This window comes from Trichosurus vulpecula, chromosome 6 (assembly GCF_011100635.1).
Source record: "Trichosurus vulpecula isolate mTriVul1 chromosome 6, mTriVul1.pri, whole genome shotgun sequence".
NCBI lineage: Eukaryota > Metazoa > Chordata > Mammalia > Diprotodontia > Phalangeridae > Trichosurus > Trichosurus vulpecula.
The window spans coordinates 272,893,504-272,912,661 of NC_050578.1; the positions used below are offsets into that span (position 1 = coordinate 272,893,504).

Below are 19,158 nucleotides of genomic sequence, written 5' to 3' on the forward strand. Positions count from 1 at the left end.
TGTGGTCTTTTAGTGTCACCCCTGCTAGCTCTTGTGTGATTCTAATTGTGGCACCACCATACTTAAATTTAAATTTCCTTCTTGCTCATAATATTTTATCCTTGAGTTGAGGGTGTGAAAATTTGACTATGATATTCCTGTGGGTTTTGCCTGTAAAATCTCTTTCAGGTGGTGATCAGTGGATTTTTTTTTTTGTATTTCTGCTTTCCTTTCTTGTTCTAACACTTCAGCACAATTTTTTGATGATTTCTTGTATTATTGTATCAAGATTCTTTTTTTCATCATAGCTTTCAGGTAGTCCAATTATTCTTATGTTTTCTCTTCTTGATCTGTTCTCCAGATGAGTTGTTTTTCTTATGAGATGTTTCACATTCTCTTCTATTTTTTCATTCTTTGTATGTTATTAGTTCTTTATCTCTTGTAACTTTGCTGGCTTTCCCTTGCCCAATTCTGATTTTCAAGGAGTCATTTTCTTCCTTAAGATTCTGGATCTCCTTTTCTAATTGATTGACTTTCTTTTCATAATCTTCTTGTTTTTCTTGGATTGTTCTTATTTTTTTTTAGTTTTTCCTAATTCTCTCTCATTTTATTTCTAAAGTCTTTTTAAAGTTCTTCTCTGAATTCTTTTTGGGCAGATGACCATTTGACATTACTTTTTGGGGTAGAAGAGGGTTTCTTTGCTTCAGTATCCTCCTCTGAAGATGAACCCCGGTCTTCTCTATTCCTGTAGTTACTCTCTATGGTTGGGCTGTTTTTCCTTTTCCTGTTCATTTTTTTTTGGTAGCAGCTTAGTTTTTGTCTTGGGTTTTGTCTTAGGTTATGGGAGATGGTGCCTCTTACCCCAGGTCTTCAGTTCTCCCCTCTGCCCTGGAATTGAAACCAAGACCTCCAGCCTCCTGTAAGTGCCCACAGTCAGCACAGTCTGTGCCCCACTGCTTCTCCTCTCACCAGGTATGTGCTAGTTTCTCCTCAAACTTGGCTGCCTCTCCTCAGCGCTGCTGGGTGTGACGTTCCTTGTCAGCAGAGGTTCCCTTGATTTTCCTTGGCTCAGACTCCCAACTCCCCTCATTCTCCCAAGGGTAAAAGCAGCCTCCCCACCCAGCTAACCCCAGGGCTCATTGCTTGTTGTTTAAGTGGATCTACACTGGAGGTGTTTACTCTTCACAGGGACCAAACTTTGTCCTGGGATTTTTCTTCAGATCTTTTCTGATTGTTCCAGGAGGAAGACTGTTCTGTCCCTACTCTTATTTCTTTTTACTACTCTATGTTCTCCCTGAGGTGCTATTATTATCTTGTTTGTGGGGGAAATCTTGACAGATTGGAATCTTCTGACCTACCCTTCTGTCTTCCCAGAATCCTCCATGTGTTTTCTTTAACACCATAACCAATATTGATCTATGTTTTGGATGACTGCACTCATATCACCTATATCAAATTGTTTGCCATCACAAGAAAAAGGGAGAAAAAGAAGGGAAGGAGAAAATTAAATTGGAAAAATATTATTCATAAATAAAATAAAATATGGGAATGACAGATCCCTGACCAGAGTGGAAGTACAATCTTTCTTGATTCCAGGGCCTTGTCTCTTTTAATTATTTTCTTTTTATATATAGTTTGTTTGTACATACATTTTTGCTTGTCATCTCTCTCATTAGATTGTGAGCTCCTTGAAGGAAGGGATTTCTTTTACCTCTTTTTGGATATCCAGTGTTTAGCATTGTAGTAGGCACTATAAAAATGTTTATTGACTAAGTGACAACTAAGAATGAATTGTAAGAATACATCTGGCATGTGCATCACGTCCATGAAGAGATCACTGCAAACATTGGTAAATAAACTGGCCATCTGGTCAATCTTTACTGTCACCTGTCAAGACAAATGCAGGGAGTATTCTCACCCTTATTTTAGAAATAAAGAAACTGAGTCTCAGAGTGTTCAACTGCTTTAATCTTGGTCACAAAGCCAGTAATGCTCAGAGGCGGATTTCAAACACAGTCTACCCTGACCTCCTGCTCAGCCATCGCACCATCCGTGACATTGCCTGTAAGTTCCCTAGGACCTGAACCACAATGTCAAGGTTTCCTACAGTACTTTCCACTGGCTCTCAACCAACTCAGCCATGCCAAAACTACCCGTCTTTAACCTGAAGTTGATATTCAACCAATGCGTTTTGTAAATTCATCTTTGTCATACTTAATTCATAAAACTGGCACTACTCTGTCTCTGGTTTACAGTGAAAACATTCTCTTTTGTGGAAATATCTGAGACTCTTTTTATGAGTCTTCCTGTCATCACCTTGGACTCCATGTTCAGGTTGGAGCTCTACTGTGGATCCTCTGGGCATAGGTACTCCCACAGAATGGGCATTTAAGTGCCCAGGCTTGGTGCTAATATGGCCTTTCAGCTAGATATTAAACCTGTACCAGTTTTTTTTCATGAATGGTCTTAAGTATTTTGGCATCCTCAACAGCATACAGACCTGAGAACACTCCCTGACTACACTGTTATATAAAAATGAAGAGGAATGTTCTGGGGGTGGGTCCTCACTAGTCTAAACAAGACGTCCCATGTTTTGTTCCAGTCAAATGATTACTTTCTTCACTCAGTAGCTCTCTGAAGAAATTCTCTTCTTGTGGCCAGCATTCCAGTCCTGATGGCCTTTGAGGATCTCCTACCTGAAGCTGGAGATAAGAGAAGATTCCAGATCCTTCCGGTCATTTCTTTTGCTATCTCTGTAATATTCATAGGTTGCCATTTTCTGATAGAGAACTTCACTGCCTTTGTTCCTGAGCACTGGTGCTGGGTTTACTTGCTTGTCAATACCTCGGCTTTGCTCAATGTCAGTGGGAATCTTAATTTTAGTTCCCTTCTAAAGTTTTCTCTCCCTCTGGATTCTAGTGGGACACTAGAGAGGTGTCGCCGATTCTTCTGGCCACAGGTGTAGCCCTTGGATCCAAATGTCACAGGACAAAACCTGAGCTGGCTGGAGATGGAGCCGTGTGTGGATGTCTGGGTTTATGACCAAAGCCTCTTCGCTTATTCTGTTGTGACTGAGGTAAGGGGTTCTTCCTGCTGCCCCTTTCCCATTCCAGGAAGATTTCATTCCCTTTTTTAAAAGATACCACTGATTTGAAACTTGATTCCTTTGGTGAATGACAGAATCAGATTCCTCTCCTCTGCAAGACCTCCAGATCACAGCTTACTTTGTGAAAAAAATTAGTGAGGGATCCATTGATTTGGTCCTGCTGCCAAATACCAAACTCACAATGCAAAGAGCATCATCATGCAGATTTTTAAGGTTTAAAGCACAGACTCATCTGTGTGGGTGAAAAATGTCAGGGAGGCCCGAGCTTCAGTAGCCTTTTATGGAATGTGAAATACATAAGCAGTATGGGTATAATGGAATTTTAAAGAAAGGAGGAGAAGAAAAGGATATACATGTCAGAAGGGGGAAGATAAGCATGTCTGCATCAGGAAGGTCAGGGTCAAAACTAGCTTGAATTTGCCCAAGCTTGACTGTACAATCGGTATGATGGAGGCAGTGTCCTCTTCTTCCTCTTCTTCATGATAGCAGCAAGGTTCCTGAGCCCTAAGTTTTCTTGCTTCACTTTAAGATCTGAAGCTCTCATCTTCTCTTCCAGTGGGACCTCATGTGTGACTCCCAGACACTGAAGTCCTTGCCTCAGTCAATATTTTCCAGTGGGTGTCTGTTGGTGTCTCGTATGGGGCTATCTCTCAGACAGGTGAGTTTTCCCAGGACACAGATGTTTCTGAAACCCAGGGTGCCTAGGGCCACAGAGCTTAAAGTTGGAATATGATACTAGAGATCATTTAGTCCAACCCATTTATTTGACAAAGGAGGAAACAAAGGCCCACGGAAGTACAGAGACTTGCCCAAGGTCACATAACTAGAGTCTAAAGCAGATTTCCAACGGAGGTCTCTTTGCTTTTAAGTCTAGCATTATTTCTATATATTACCAATTGCCCCAAATAACAGGGAGGATAATCGGCGCTAGATTTGGAGCTGTGGGTTGAGGTGGGTTGAATGCTGAAATAACACCCAGTAAGATAGGTTGGTGATGGGTTGAACTTAGGGCAAAGGTCAGTGGGTCAACACTCAGTCATAAGCATTTCTTAAACTGTTACTATGTGCCAGAAACTCTCCTAAAAACTTAGGATAGAAAGAAAAACCAAAACAGTTTCTGCACTCAAGGAGCTGACTTTTTGTGGCAGAGACGGCGTGTGGCGTGTGAACAATTGTGCATATTCATGAAACATTTGGCTGAATAAATTACGGTATATGACTGTGATGGAATACTATTACGCTATTAAGAATGACAAGCAGAATCTCTCAGAAAAACCTGGAAAGACCTACGTGAACTGATGTAAAGTGAAATGAGCAGAACCAGGAGAACATTGTACACAGTAACAGCAATATTGTACAATGGTCAGTTATGAATGAATTAGCTATTCTCAGCAATACAATGGGCCAATTCCAAAGGACTTATAGTGAAAAATGCTATCCACTTCCAGAGAAAGAACTGATGGAATCTTAATGCAAGTCTAAACATACTTTTAAAAAATTCCTTTATTTTTCTTGTTTGTTTTTTCTTGTCTCTGTACTCTTTGACAAGATGACAAATATGGAATTTTTTTTTGCATGAGTGCATATGTATAACCTATATTATATTGCTTACTCTGTCAAGAAAAGGAGAGGGTAAGTAGGGAGGGAGAAAAATTGTTACTCAAAATTAAAGAAAACCAATTTTGAAAATTGTTTTTACATGTAATTGGGTAAACTAAAATATTAAGTTAAAAAAAGAAAAAGGCTTGGGAAGCCCTCACACCAGAGGTGTGAGTGCTCCCTCAATCCATACTCCCATTCATCTGAACTAGTCAAAAGAAGAAAGACTACACAGACACAGTGTTGGGTACAGAAAGATGCTTCACTCAATAGAAATAAAAGGTAGGAAAGTGAAGACAGAAGTGATGGGAATTAGACAGAAGGTAAATAAAGGAAGAGCTTGGTTCTATGTACAAAAATATTTATGGCTGTTTTTGAGGTGACAAAGAATGGGAATCTGGGGGGAGGTCCATAAACTTGGGAAGGGATAAACTAGCTATGGTATATAAATGCAATGAAATAGCAATTCCTTGACCCCTTTTCAATGCAAGGACCAACCAGGATTCTGCAGGACTAGTGATGAAGCATGCTACCCACCACCTGGTAGAGAAGCGAAAGACTCTGAGTACAGAATGAAACCTTTTTTTTGTGGAAATGGACAATATGGAAATTTGTTTTGATTGACTATACATGTTTAAAATGGGTTTTATTTTTCTTATGACCTTAATTCTGGGATGGAGGAGGGCAGCAGAAGTGGGAGTGTGAAAAGGTGGCTGATCAAAACAAATACAATTAAAAAAAGAATAATAAGAAAATTTGGAAGAGGGAAAGGTTTGGGGGGATAGATAATGAGATTTGCCTTGGACATGTTGAGTTTAAGACATCTATAATATATCAGTTTGAGATGCCCAATGGGCAGTTGGAGATGCCATACTGGAAGGCAGGAGAGATGTTAGAGCTGGATAATAGAACTGAGAATAATCTGCATAGAGGTGATCATTTGTGGGAGCTGATGAGATCACCAAGTGTAATAGTATAGAGGGAAGAGGCCACAGCCTAGGGGCCACTGTGGTTAATGACCACAACATGGAGGAAGATCCAGCAAAGAAGCCTGAGGCAGAGAGTCATACAGGTAGAAGGAGAACCAGAGAAAAGTGATGTCAGAAAAACCTAGAGAGGATAGAGTGTCAAGGAGGAGTGATAAACAGTATCAGAGCCTGCAAGGTGTCAAGGAGAGTGTGGCTTGAAGAAAAGGCCGTGGGACTGGGCAGTGAAGAGACCATTGGGAGCTTTGGAGAGAGTTATGTTTTATTGAAATGATGAAATCAGAAGCCAGATTGTAGAGTGAAGAAAAGAGTGAGAAGAAAGGAAATGGAGGAATCCATTGGTTGTAGACTTGGCCTGCTCAAGGAGTTTAGCCACAAATGGGAGGAAAGATCTGGGATATGAACTATTAGGGGTAGAGGGATCAAGGGAGGACTTTTGCAGGATGAGGGAGACATGGTAACCTTCATGATATAGAGGGTTAAGGTTTGTTTGTAGAAAGCAGGAAGCAGCCAGTGGATAAGAAAAGATTAAAGATAAGTGTGTGTGTGTGTGTGTGTGTGTGTGTGTGTGTGTGTGTAGAAATCTCCTGTAGTGAATCTAGTACAACCATCTCATTTAATGGATGGAGTGGTAAAGCGATTCCTTCTTGTTCCCCCAGAATGCAGGTAATAAGCAGAGGAGTCAAAATTGGGACCCAGGTCATCAGACTTCAAAATCATCATCCTTTCCATTTATACTGATGGGTCTTTTTGCCCTGGGAAAAGCTTGGGATCATTTAAAGAATTTTGCATTTCAAATAAACATTTGTTAAATGCCTACTGTGTGGAATATAGCGTGCTAGACATTAGGGGACAATACCATCTGTGACTTTTCATTTGGAGGGGGGTGTGATCTCTTCCTTCATATAAAGTTGTAAGGGGAGGGATTGATTCAATGGTCAGTCAGTCAATCTGCCCCACCTAGGGATGCTATATGCCCTGATATCTTCAAGTGAGAATATCTCTGAGGAATCTATCAATCAAAGGTACATCCTACATGGGAGAAAGTTCCAAATCCATTTGGAAGGAGTGAAAGCCACCAGATAGAATGAGATTATGCTGCAGTGGCAACTAGCTGGCTATAGTGGATAGAATTTTGGGCCTGGAGTCAAGAGAATCTGAATTCAAATTCTGCCTTAGATGTGTGATCTTGGGCAATTCACTTGATTTTTATCTGCCTCATTTTCCCCAATTATAAAATAGGGATAATTATAGCACCTACACCATAGCATTATTGTGAGGATCAAGTGAAAGAATATTTATAAAGCTCTTAGCACAACACCTATATGCCATAGGTGCTTAATACACATTTGGTCCCTTCCCCTTCTTACCCCTCACACCTCCATCTTCTAGCTCTCCAGAGCCAGCCTCCTGGCATGTTAGGGGTACAATAAACAGATTAACTGTCACTCAGGGCTTTTTGTTTGGTGCTTCATATATTGGGGTGTCTTGAGACACCCTATGAGATGGTTCATTTGGCCATTCTTGGTGGCTATTACACATGGCCTTCAAGAACCAAGGATATTGTCAAGAGGGAGGATCTGAGTTTAGATACTATATCTGATACTCTCAGGGGGGGACTTTGAAGTTACTTAACTCCCTGGGACTCAGTTTCCTCTTCTGTAAAATGAGGAGGTTGGCCTAGATGGCCCCTAAGGCCTTTTCCACACCTGGATCTATGATCCTATGATGTCTACATTAGCAGGTTTGTTGGAGAACCCTTCACTTATTAGGAGCCAAATAATGCTTTGTTGTTTAATTTAGTGGAATTGGACTGAACTGAAAGGTCAACTAAGCCCAGTCACTACTGGCATCTGTGCCTTGGGTCTTGGCAAAGGAAGGCACATAGGGAAAGGGTGAATGATCAGGCCTGAAGTCCAGAACGATATCAGGGGCGTGCTGGGTGGAGAGGACATTACGCCTCAGTTCTGAGGCCACACCCATCTGGTTTCTCATGATGTAGGTTTGGGCGAAAACGAATGCTGTCTCCAAGTTACGTCATGGTGGCTGTCTCCAGCACTGCAACTGCCTTTGCCCAGTCATTCCCAGTTTACTGTTGTTTTCGCTTCCTGTTTGGGTCTTCAGTATCAGGAGTCATATTTGGCAGTGGAGCCCTCTGTAAGTTTTCGTTGTGGAACTTCTTCAACATTTATATTTGTTCTTTGAGGTCCCACCATTGTCTGTACTTCAGCCTGGGCCATCTGTTTCTTGGGAATGTGGCCTACAGCATGCAGGAGTGGTGCAAATTCCAGCTGGTAATGTCTGTTCCCTTCTTTGCCTTCTTCTTGACCTCTTGGTAAGTCCTCCCAGGGCTCCTGTTTTCTGAGAGGCTACAGATGTGGGTGAAGAATCCCAAGCTTCTTTATATAGGAAAGCTCATTTCAGGATGTTTCAAAACTAGTAAGAGGATTGGAATGTTTCCCATCATTGGACTTGGGTTCCTGTCAGGACTTAAAACCCATGTGTGGATGAGATAGCCTTGAAACCAGATATCTTCTTCAAATTATATGTAGGTCATAAGAAATAAAGAAAATAAAATAAAGTTATTATTGATCAACAGACTTTTCCCAAAAAGAATATCCTAAGACACAAGATGTGAAATAGAAAGTTCATTAAACTTCAAGGCAGAAGTCATGAGTTCAAATCTCACCTTTGCTTCTTATTAGGTGAATGACCTTGGTCAAATCACTTACCCACCCCTCACGTAAAGCGACTAGGTCAGACTAAGTGACCTTTAGGATTCCTAGAGCTACAATGGCAAGTGAAGATAGGCTCTGAGCTTCCTCCTTAGTCTCAATCTATGTTCTTACGACTCTTGCAATGAGAATGAATAGGTAAGTTTCCTTTCTGTCTCCTAGGCAGGAGATTCTACAGGGCTGGGCTTAGAGTCAGGAAAAATTCCCTTCATATCCTACCTCTGACCCTTACTAGCTGCGAGACCCTGAGGAGGTCACTGAACTTCTCAGTTGCAGTTTTCTCATCTCTAAAATAGGCAGAGTAATAACACATTCCTCCCTGGGTTGTTGTGAGGGTCAGTTACAATTAAACTCATGGCAATCTCCATAGGGCACATTTCAAGAAAACTAGGAATGAGTCAGAGTGCAAGAAGTCAATATCTATTTCAAAATGTATAAGCCAAATGATATAATAATTCCAGATAAGAAAATGACCTAAACCAGGGCTGTCCAAAATGCGGCCGGCCCACCTACAAGCATAGAAATTTACACGAATGCTTTAGTAAAGGAAACTGAGCTACTGCAGAGCTCTCACTGAAATGGCAAATCAAAATAGATTGTCTGTTGTTTCAATAAAAAACTAACTTTGGACAGCCCTGATCGAAACCTTCCTTTAAGAAGGCAGACAATAGTGTCTTGGGCAGTAGTAGGAAGAACGAAAGAAACGATGGAAGAAAGGTAGAAAGAAGGAAGGGACAAAGGAAATATAGCCTACCTGTGCTGCTGTTATAAATGAAAGCATGGGGTGTGTGTGTGTGTGTGTGTGTGCGTGCGTGCGTGTGTGTGCGTGCGCGTGCGCGCGTGCGCGTGCGTGTGCGCGTGCGTGTGTGTGCGTGTGCGTGTGTGTGCATGTGTGCATGTGTGCGTGTGTGCGCATGTGTGTGCATGTGTGTGCGTGTGTGCGTGCATGTGTGCATGCGTGCGTGCGTGTGTGCGTGCGTGTGTGTGCATGTGTGTGTGCGTGTGTGTGCGCTCGCGTGCGTGTGTGCGCGTGCACGTGTGCGTGTGTGCATGTGCGTGTGCGTGCATGTGTGCGTGTGTGTGTGCATGCGTGTGTGCGTGTGTGTGTGTGCGCGCGTGTGTGTGTGTGTGTGTGTGTGTGTAAAAGGGTGAGGGATTTTATTGAGTAATTGTCCCCCTCCCACCTAAAGTAAGTGATAAAATGCTATGCCATCATACCTTAACTAGATGGGAAGGAGTCTCCATTTAACCAAATCAATCAATAAGATTCCAACTTAGTGTGAAAAGGTCTTGATCGATGTAGCTGTCTCTGATGAGCCCCTGGATGAAATGGAAGAGACATGGAAGAGTGTTCAGACTGGCTAAGGAAACTAGGTCCTGGCCTAAGGCTCATCTGTAAAATATCAAGCCATTTATGAGTCTATAGAGATTCAGATTTCAGCAAATGGCAAGTAAGGAGAGAGTGTTACAGCTAAAACTCCTGAGAGGGAAAGGCCTTGGTCTGCCTCTGCTTCTTCCTCCCACCCCCCAACCCCCTACATGCCTGAGTCCTGAGGTTCTAATGAGGACCTTTCTTTCCTTTCTTTTTTATAAATTTATTTCCTATTTTATTTTCCCCAATTACATGTGAAAACAATTTTTAACATTCATTTTTAAAACTTTGAGTTCCCAACTCCCTTCCTTCCTTACCAATCCCCTCATCGAAGGCAAGAAATTCAATACAGATTATACATGTGTGGTCATGCAAAACATATTTACATATTAGTCATGCTGTGAAAAAGACATAGACTAAAATTCTCAAGAAAAATAAAGAAGGTAAAAAAAGTAAGCTTCCATCTGTATTCAGACATGATCATTTTTTTTGTCTGGGGCTGGAGAGCATTTTTCATCATAAGTCCTTCAGAGTTGTCTTGGATCACTGTGTGCTGAGAACAGTTTAGTCATTACCAGTTGGCCATCTTACAATATTGCTGTTTCTGTGTACGATGTTCTTCTGGTTCTGCTCATTTCACTTTGCATCTGTTCATTCAAATCTTTCCAGGTTTTTCTGAGAGCACCTTGCTCATTATTTCTTATAGCACAAAAGTATTTCATCACAATCATATATCACAAGTTGTTTAGCCATTCCCCAATTGATGGACATCTCAATTTCCAAGTCTTTGACACCAAAAAAGAGCTGTTATAAATATTTGCACATATGGGTCTGTTAGGGGCGCTCTGGACCTAGGCCCCCCGAGAGGGTAGTGAGACGCCAGGGAGTCTGGACCTGCTGACGTGGCAATGCCTGCATGGCTTCCGCCACCTCAGTACCGGGGCGGCTCTTACTGGAGGAGCTCCACCCTCGGGGAGAAACTGGGGAGGAGCCAACCCGGAACACCCCGATAGGTTATATAAGGCGCGCCCCAGAAAGGGTCAGTGGGATTTTTGGTACGCCACGCAATAAAGCTGCTTGTTCATTCCGGAGGTGCCTGGTGATTCTCCTCTCGCGTCCCCCGAGAGGAGCCGGAGACGTCCGAAGACCCGAGGGCAGGGTAAGTGGAGGCGGTGGTCGGGGTGTCGCCCCCGACATGGGTCCTTTTCCCTTTTGTTTTTTTATCTCTTTTTGGATACAGACCTAGTAGTTGTACTGCTAGGTCAAAGGGCATGAACAGTTTTATAGCTCTTTGGGCATAGTGAGGAGGACTTTTTAACCAGTCATCTGGAGGACTTCCCATCTCCCCATCAACATCCCCTCAGTGTCTCTGGAACAGCTGGCAGTTAAGTCATTGGGATCAGAAGCCAAATACAGACTGCATGTAAATTCATGTAAATTACACCTAGGCTAAGGAGATCTTAAGCAGCCCATGAAGGGGAGCTACATATGCTCTCCAAGCTGGAGCCCACTTCCCTTTGGACCGTCATGTACTTGTTGGAAAGGTATCCCATCTCCAGAGAACAAATTGGTGGAGTTTGAATATAGATCAAAGCATCTTTCTAAAAACTTTATTTTTCTTGGGGTTTTCTTTTGGTCTGTGTTTTTCTTTTTCTTTTTTTGGAGGGGGGAAGGCACAGCAATTGGGGTTAAGTGACTTGCCCAAGTTCACACAGATAATAAGTGTGTGAAGTGTCTGAGGCCGGATTTGAACTCAGGTCCTCCTGACTCCGGGGCCAGTGCTCTACTCACTGTAAATCTACCTGCCCCTTGTGTTTTTCTTTTATGATACAACTAATATGGAAATATGGTTTGCATGACTGCACATGTATTGCTTGCCTTCTCAATGAGGAGTGAGGAGAGAGAGGGAGAGAATTTAGAACTCAAACTTTTAAAGAAACAAATGTTAAAATTTTTTATATGTAATTGGGGATAATAAAATATGAAATAAAAAGGTATTGCAAGAACAGCAACAAAAACATGAAAAAGAAACCAATGCTATTCCTGCCCTCCCCTAAGGGTCTTGCCGCGGTACCAGGGAGATAACGTAGAACAAAGAAGAGACACAGCCGAGCCTTAGTTTAGTTAAAAAAGTAAAAAGGTGTTCTCTCCTAGTTACCTTGTTTCACTTCCTCTAAACTTGGTGTTACCAATTTGTGCACACTTCACCTTCTGGTAGAATATAAGCTCCTTGAAGGCTGTGGCTGTTTGATTTTGGTTTTTGTATCCTCAGCTCTAGTACAAGACCCAGCACATATTAGGGACTTAATAAATGCTTCTTGATCTGAATTTGAATCGGCCCCTGGTTATTCTATCCTGGAAAGTGAAATGTTTAAGGAGCTCTATATCCTTTTCTTTGGGGGGTTAGGTGGGAGGAAGAGGAAATATTTAATTCTAGATTCAGGGAACACTTGAAATTTAACTTTTATTTCTAAAGTAAGTTCTAAATGTTGGGAGACATACATGGCACAGGCCACATGGCTGCACATGTTTTAATGATGTTCTTAGCTCTGACATACCATGTTTTAATGTCCTCTCTGATCATGCTCATCCATGGGGGGTTTCAAGCAGAGGTTTGATAATTCTGTGTTGGCAATGTTGGAGGAAGGATTCCTTTTTGGGTAGAGGTTGGACCATGTCACCTTTGAGGCCCTTTTGTACTCTGAAGTGCTATCAGGGCAGCTAGGTGTTGCAGTGGATAGAGCACCGGGCCTGGAGTCAGCAGGACCTGAGTTCAAATCCGGATTCAGACACTTGACACACTTACTAGCTGTGGACCTTGGGCAAGTCACTTAACCGCAATGGCCCTATCTTCCTCCCTCAGAAAAAAACCCCCAAAATGAAATGCTGTGCTTTGTATCCCCAGTACGAAGCACAATACTTGATAAAGAGTAAATGCTTAATAAATGCTTGTTGACCTACTAGTTGATTCTATAAACAGAGGTCTAGGCATCAACATCCCTTGGTTGTTAAGGGAAGCTCCCCCTAAGACAGAATCACCTCAGAGGCCTTGGAGCAGAATCTAAACCTAAAGAAGATCCCTTGTACAACATTCCCAGCAAGAAAAGGGCCTTTTCACATCCCTTTAGCACTTGTCCATTGGGGAATAGCTCTTGTTCTTAGGTTTGTATTAATTGCATGTATACTGTGGATAACAGATGAATGACTACAAACACATGAATCTGGATAACAGATGTATTTGCTCTGAAGGTTGTTTTTCTTATTGGCAGCAACTTGTTTTATTGCAGTTCCATTGACTTTGTGCAAAAGCTCCTGCATTACATGTAACTAAAACAAATTCATATTTTTTCTTTAATGATTCCCTCTAGCCCTTCTTTGCTTAAAATCTCTCTCTCTCTCTCTCTCTCTCTCTCTCTCACTCATTAGCACAGTGCCTGGCATGCAGTAAGCATATAATAAATGCTTATCAGTTTATTGAACATAAACTTAAAAAAATTACACCCCAAAAGGCCTCTCCACCATTTTTCTGTTTTCTCCAAGTTTCTTTCCAGCTATGATGGGAAAACAGTCTCTCAAACCCTCCCATTTAATAGTCTTTCTCTAGACTCACTCCTTATCCAATGAACTTTATAATGCTTCTTCATAAAATAACAGCTGAACCATATTCAACATGAAAACGATTTCTCAGAATTTTATATCTGCCTTCTCCGTAGTTTATCTCAGAGGTCCTCACAGATCAAAATTAAACTGACATGTTATTCTCTCCCTGCCTCCATCTCCTAGGTTGACAATCGCAGTTGTTATTTCACATTACCTTCCCTGCTGTTAAAGAAACAATTGTGGTTTCTATAGTCTCTGTAAGAGGGGCTTTTGAAAGGACCTCTCATGAATACTTTGAAGACTGTCCATAGATACCACTGGACGACTTCCCCTCTGGCAACATCTTGGCATGATGTTGGTCCCCGTTCATGGTGCAGACTGCCACAGGTTTTTCCTCATTTATGCTGCATAATTTTTCTGGTGATGCTCTTTGGGCCAGCTCTTTAGTCTGTACCCACCATGAATTTCTCTGTAGTTCTCTAGGGGACTCACAATGTCAATTCTTAAGATACTGTGGCAGTCCATATTTTGTATAGTATCCTGGGAAGAATAGCAATGACAAAGAGGTTAGGGCTTGGTTTGAAGGAGAACTTTTATTCCTACTGATTTTGAAAATTGATTCCATTTCTACTCTGGGGACAATTGGAAAATACATGTTCATGGACACATCCTGGTGGCACTCAGTAGAAGGGTGGAGAAGATTCTGGCTTTTTAACAAATGGAGACAGGACCAGAGGGTCAGGTACAGCAGACACTTTAGGGGATGAATGAGTGTTAGCAGAGCTAGGACTCTCTGGGGAACATGGAATTCAGGTCTTTTCTCCATTTTCTTCTTTGAAAAATGAGTTGATTGATGCATTTCATTTTTAATGTCATTTCCTTCTTCCCAACCCAGAACTGTAATACACTGTGTAATACTCAATAAATCATTGAGCTCTTATTGTAGGGGCTATGCACTATACTAGGTTGGGGCCACAGATACTCATATTAACAGGCCCAACCCTCAAGGAGCTAATACTATCAGAGGAGCTAATAGGTACATATATAAGTGCATATAAGAGGTGGTCCTGCCTGTCACCCAAACTGTCTGTGTGACCCCGGGCAAGTCACTATACCTCTCAATGCTCTAGGCCAACCACAGACAAAATTGCAGTGGTAGAGAGATTTTCATCTACTGGGAGTTCCCTCTTCCAGTGAAATCATAGTTTCAGTTCTTATCTTTATCTTACATGGACCTAATTACAGAAAAGGGACAAGATTTAGAGTAAGAAGGTCTGGGTTGGAACTCTAACCTTCACCCACCTTCAAGCACCCCTGCCCTCCTTCCCACTTTCTGTGTCAAGTGGGCTCCTGATCATGCTGGACAGCGACTCCTACACACAGCTAGTCCAATACCTCACCCAGTGTGTCTAGAGTGACTAGACTAAGAGAAGTTATTGAAGAAATGCTGCGCCTTGTATGTTGGGAACCTCTCCTATTACGCAGCTGAGGAAGAGATCTATGAACTCTTTGGCCAAGTGGTGGAATAGAGAAAATCATCATGGGCATGGATAAAGCACAGAAAACAGCATGTGCATTCTGGTTTGTTGAATGCTCCTGTAAAGCAGATGCTGAAAATGCCAGTTTACCTATAACTGGCTCTCATTTATTCCTCTTTATGAGAATTAAGCCTGAAACTTTGACTTGGTTTTCCACTCTGAAAATCAGAATCAATGTCAGAACCTAAACCAGTGACTTTGTTCCTAGTACTGGGGCCTTCAGGTCTTGTCTGCTTGTCAGGAGGTCTTCCTATCACCTGAGGAACAATTGGTAACTGAGCATATCTATTAATAAATATTAATCCCATATAGCACAACTTTCCTTGAAGCAAGATTGGGAAAGTCTTATTGTATGACTATGTTACTATCATGACTCAGGACTTGGAGTGATCATTTAAAAAGAGCAGTCCTAATGAAATTTGTATGAAATGAGTTGAATGATCTATGCCCTAATATCAATATTCTAGAAATTAGAGTGGTTTTATTTCTAAGCTGTTGGAAGTTATAACTTGTTTCCAAGGGACTTCTAACTCATTAAGGTATAAAAGTTTGTTAGAGAAATCTTAAAATGCTTCTGCCTCAGCACTAGTGATCTCACAATCCCAGGGAGAGTACTCTGCTCTCATGCTCTCAATGGATGGTCTAGAAGGAAACTTGTATTTACAATGATAAGGGGGCTTATTAAACACATATTTAATCTTTCTAATAAAGGCTGTGGGGAAGAAATATTAGATAAGTTCAGGAGGCTTTTGTTTTAACCTTGCAATTGTGCCAAGTTGATGCTAGGCCTGTTGTATTTTTTTTTTGGAAACAAAACATTTCTAAAAGAAAAGCTTAGATAAGCTTCACTTAGAATGGAGGGACATGTTTATTCCCTGGTCAGTGAATCAAGACATATTCAAATGATATGATTCCTCTATGTATATGCATTCTTGATACAAATATTGAATTCTTGCTGAATTGTGCACCTGAGATGATTCCTGTCATGGGACAGAGGAGGAGATTGACTCCCCCTTAGAGCTTCCAGGGTGATTTAAATGCTGTCTAATCTATTGATTTAGAATTTGTTCCTGATAGGTCTATTTGAACATCTATTGGGGAGGACAGATCTGAGCCAACAGCAACAACCTGTCCTGACTCCTTTAGAGAATTTTTGTCGAAGGGGAAAAAGCAAGGAGGGCCGCAGTTTTTCAGTGACTCTGGTCATCCTGTCAGAGGTGTGTGACCTAGGATAATGGGGGATGAAAGCTTTTACACTGTTTTGCATGTTAAATAACACAAAGTAATTAGTTGCAGAATGAATAAGAAAAACTCGAGCTCTGCTATACATGAGAAAAGTGACTTTGAACGAGTAGACAATGGAGAATTAACTATATCTGTTCCGCACTATTTAATTAGGTGGTTGCCAGAGTCTGCTGGATGGCTGATTGTCCACAACACATATGATGATGCCTTAAAGGTGCTCAGGAAAGTCGCAAAAGTCAATGGAGTAAAGGATAAGAGCCTGACTGTAGAGGTGAGAGGGGAAGGAGGAGCCCGGGCTGGGGTGTGGGAAATGGGGGCTGCTCAAATGAAGCCCAGTAGCCAGGGGCCTACCAGGAGGAAAGTCCTGTCTCTGATGATCTTTCTCCAAGTCTCAGTGGGGCAGGGAATAAGTAAAGGATTGGGATGGAGGGAGTACTTTAATCCACACCTTGACAAGAATAGGGACCCAGTGATTGAGGGTCACATCAGGCCATAGTGAACTTGCCTGTTGAAGACACCGATCTTTGGGACTGCTGAGCTGTGTCAGAGAGAGAAACCAGAGTGGGGAAGAGGTACCTGAACTATGGGAAGGTGTGAGGATCCCCTGGGGGAAGGGGGAGGAATGAGGAGGAGGGAAGAGAAGGAGAGGGGAGGGAGGAGGGAAGGGGAGGAGGGAAGAGAAGGGAAGAGAGAGGGGGAAGGGGGGGGAGGAGGGCCGAGGGGGCAGACTCTCATTACCTCTGGTGTAAGAGGGTACCTGCAGCCCTCTGCCTGTCCGCCCTCCTGTCTCACACACCATTCTCCATGTCCCTTCCTGCTGGTTCTTTCTGCTCTTTTCTCCTCATTTCTTTTTTTTTTGCTGCGTGTTTTAACCCCTGGCCCTGCCATTCCATAAGGAGACAGTGCGAGATGGTGAATGAAACAATTAAATAATAAAGATTAAATGAGTTTATACTTCTAAAGCACTTAGCACTGTGCTCGCCACACAGTTGGGGCTGAATAAGTGTCTATTCCCTTCCTCCCTCTGGCCTCAGAGCAGCCTTAACTGCGGCTGAGGCTCCCAAGGATCACCTACTCACACATGGCAAATTTAGAAAAAGAGTCTTTATGAAATTTGTGTGAATGAGTTTAACGATTTGTGCTCTAGTGACTTACAGGAACACAAGGCAGGCACCAAAGCCAGCCCCTGTGGGCAATGTTGGATAGGTTTTATTGTTCACGAGACGCAAGGTTGAATCCTTCCTCAGCAACATCCCATCTCGGTCATCATGGGCAAGTCTCTTAATCTCTCGGGCCTCAGTTTCTTCATCTGTATGTAGCTAAGTCATATGTGAGGTACCAAACAGGACCACCCTACATTTTGAATTTCAGTGGGACCAAATTCAAGCAGCAGCTGAAAGAAAAATGTCCCTGTCTAAGCTGATGCTTCAACCTTCTGTCTTTCTGCAAGGAAGAGGGACAAATACTGTAGAAGCATGGCTGTCTCACTGTGCAAAACAGTAGCTTATGAGCTCCCACTGGCATGATTTTCTTTACTGTCCAGACAACGAACACAAACCAAAGCAAAAGCATTCAGTGAAATAGCAAAATGAGAAAGTTTCAGCAAAACATTGTCCCCACAAACCTGGAAGGAAGGCCCTTCTCAGGGTTCTTGTTGAAGGGGCTTCCTTGTTGAAGGGGCTTCCTATCCACCTCATCTACCCTTAGAGCTGCTGTGAGCTCTGTCATTTGACTGCTCCGAATGGGCAGAACCAATCTGGATAAGGCTTTTACCTCATCCTTTCCTTTACACACACGCACACACACACACACACACACACACACACACACACACAGTAATCAATTACCAGTTTTAACATTAAAATAACCCAAATATATAATTTTCATAAGTGAGAGCCAGATTGTTTTAGCTGCAACTTCCTCTTAACTATAGGCTAAGGTGAAACCCAATTTTCTAAATGGTATTTACAAAACATTATAAGACAGGGTTAGCAGGGAAACAATTTGTCCACTGCCTTTTTGGTTTCATTCCATACTCTAATAACATCCAAGTTATGAAAACTTGCTTGACATAACTGACACAAAAGTTTACCAGTTTGAAACTTGAAACAAACTCATTACCAATCAGATGACTTCCATCTTGTTGAATGCATTTCTAAATTATTTTACACAGAAAATTGGTGTCTCATCATTAACATGTTAAAACTACAACTTTAAAAGACTGGGCTTGCCAAGCAGAGGCTGGCTGGCTTCTTACCTCGTGCTACTTTGACCCATCCCACTTTCCTCTCTCCCCGTGACTGCTGGGGTGGGGGTGGTAAACGGGATGTACTGAACCTAGATGATACTTCCAGGTTTTCTGGGCCAGCTACAGGGTGCCCAGGAGCCAGGGCCATTGCCAGTGGGGCCCTGCTGTAGCTGCTGCCCCTTCCCCCTCCTTCCTTTCATTAGGTGGGAAAGGGTGAATTCAAAGGTGGGGGAGGGGGTGATATAAATTCCCTATCGTTCTTCAGCACTCTCTTTACTTAATCTGGTCTGAGATGAGAAGGGTTAACAGGAAAATAGGGGATGTTTGCAATCCCTGAATTGATATACCCTCCTGACTCAGGGGAAGGGAGTGATTGGAATGGTAAGGAGGTGTTTCAAAACTCCCTCATGATCAATCTCAAAACCTCCAGAATCTGCTAAGATGTTTTTTAACTATTCTAACTTTTCACTGTAGCCTCAGCCTGGTCAGAACCAGGAACCAAAGGGAAAAGAATCTTAAGAATTTTGGGGGGGGGAATTTTTACTCAAAATAAACTTCACTTCTATGTCCACCCTTAAAAAACTTGAGAGTGGGGCATTGAGCTTTCTCCAGGTGAGTCAGGACTTCTGGAAAAAAAATCCAGCTGGAACCTAGTCCCTTCTCCCAGGTACTGGGGAGCTTCAAAACTTCACTTTTAAGGTATCTCTTTTTAACATCTTGTAAGCTGAATTTATTCCCATTTTTCAGGAG

General features: G+C 42.2%; 1 pseudogene; it reads left to right on the plus strand.

Moving 5' to 3' along the window:
* Positions 1-2,653: 2,653 nt before the first annotated feature.
* Positions 2,654-17,215, plus strand: LOC118855205 (annotated as a pseudogene).
* The last annotated feature ends 1,943 nt before the right edge of the window (positions 17,216-19,158 follow it).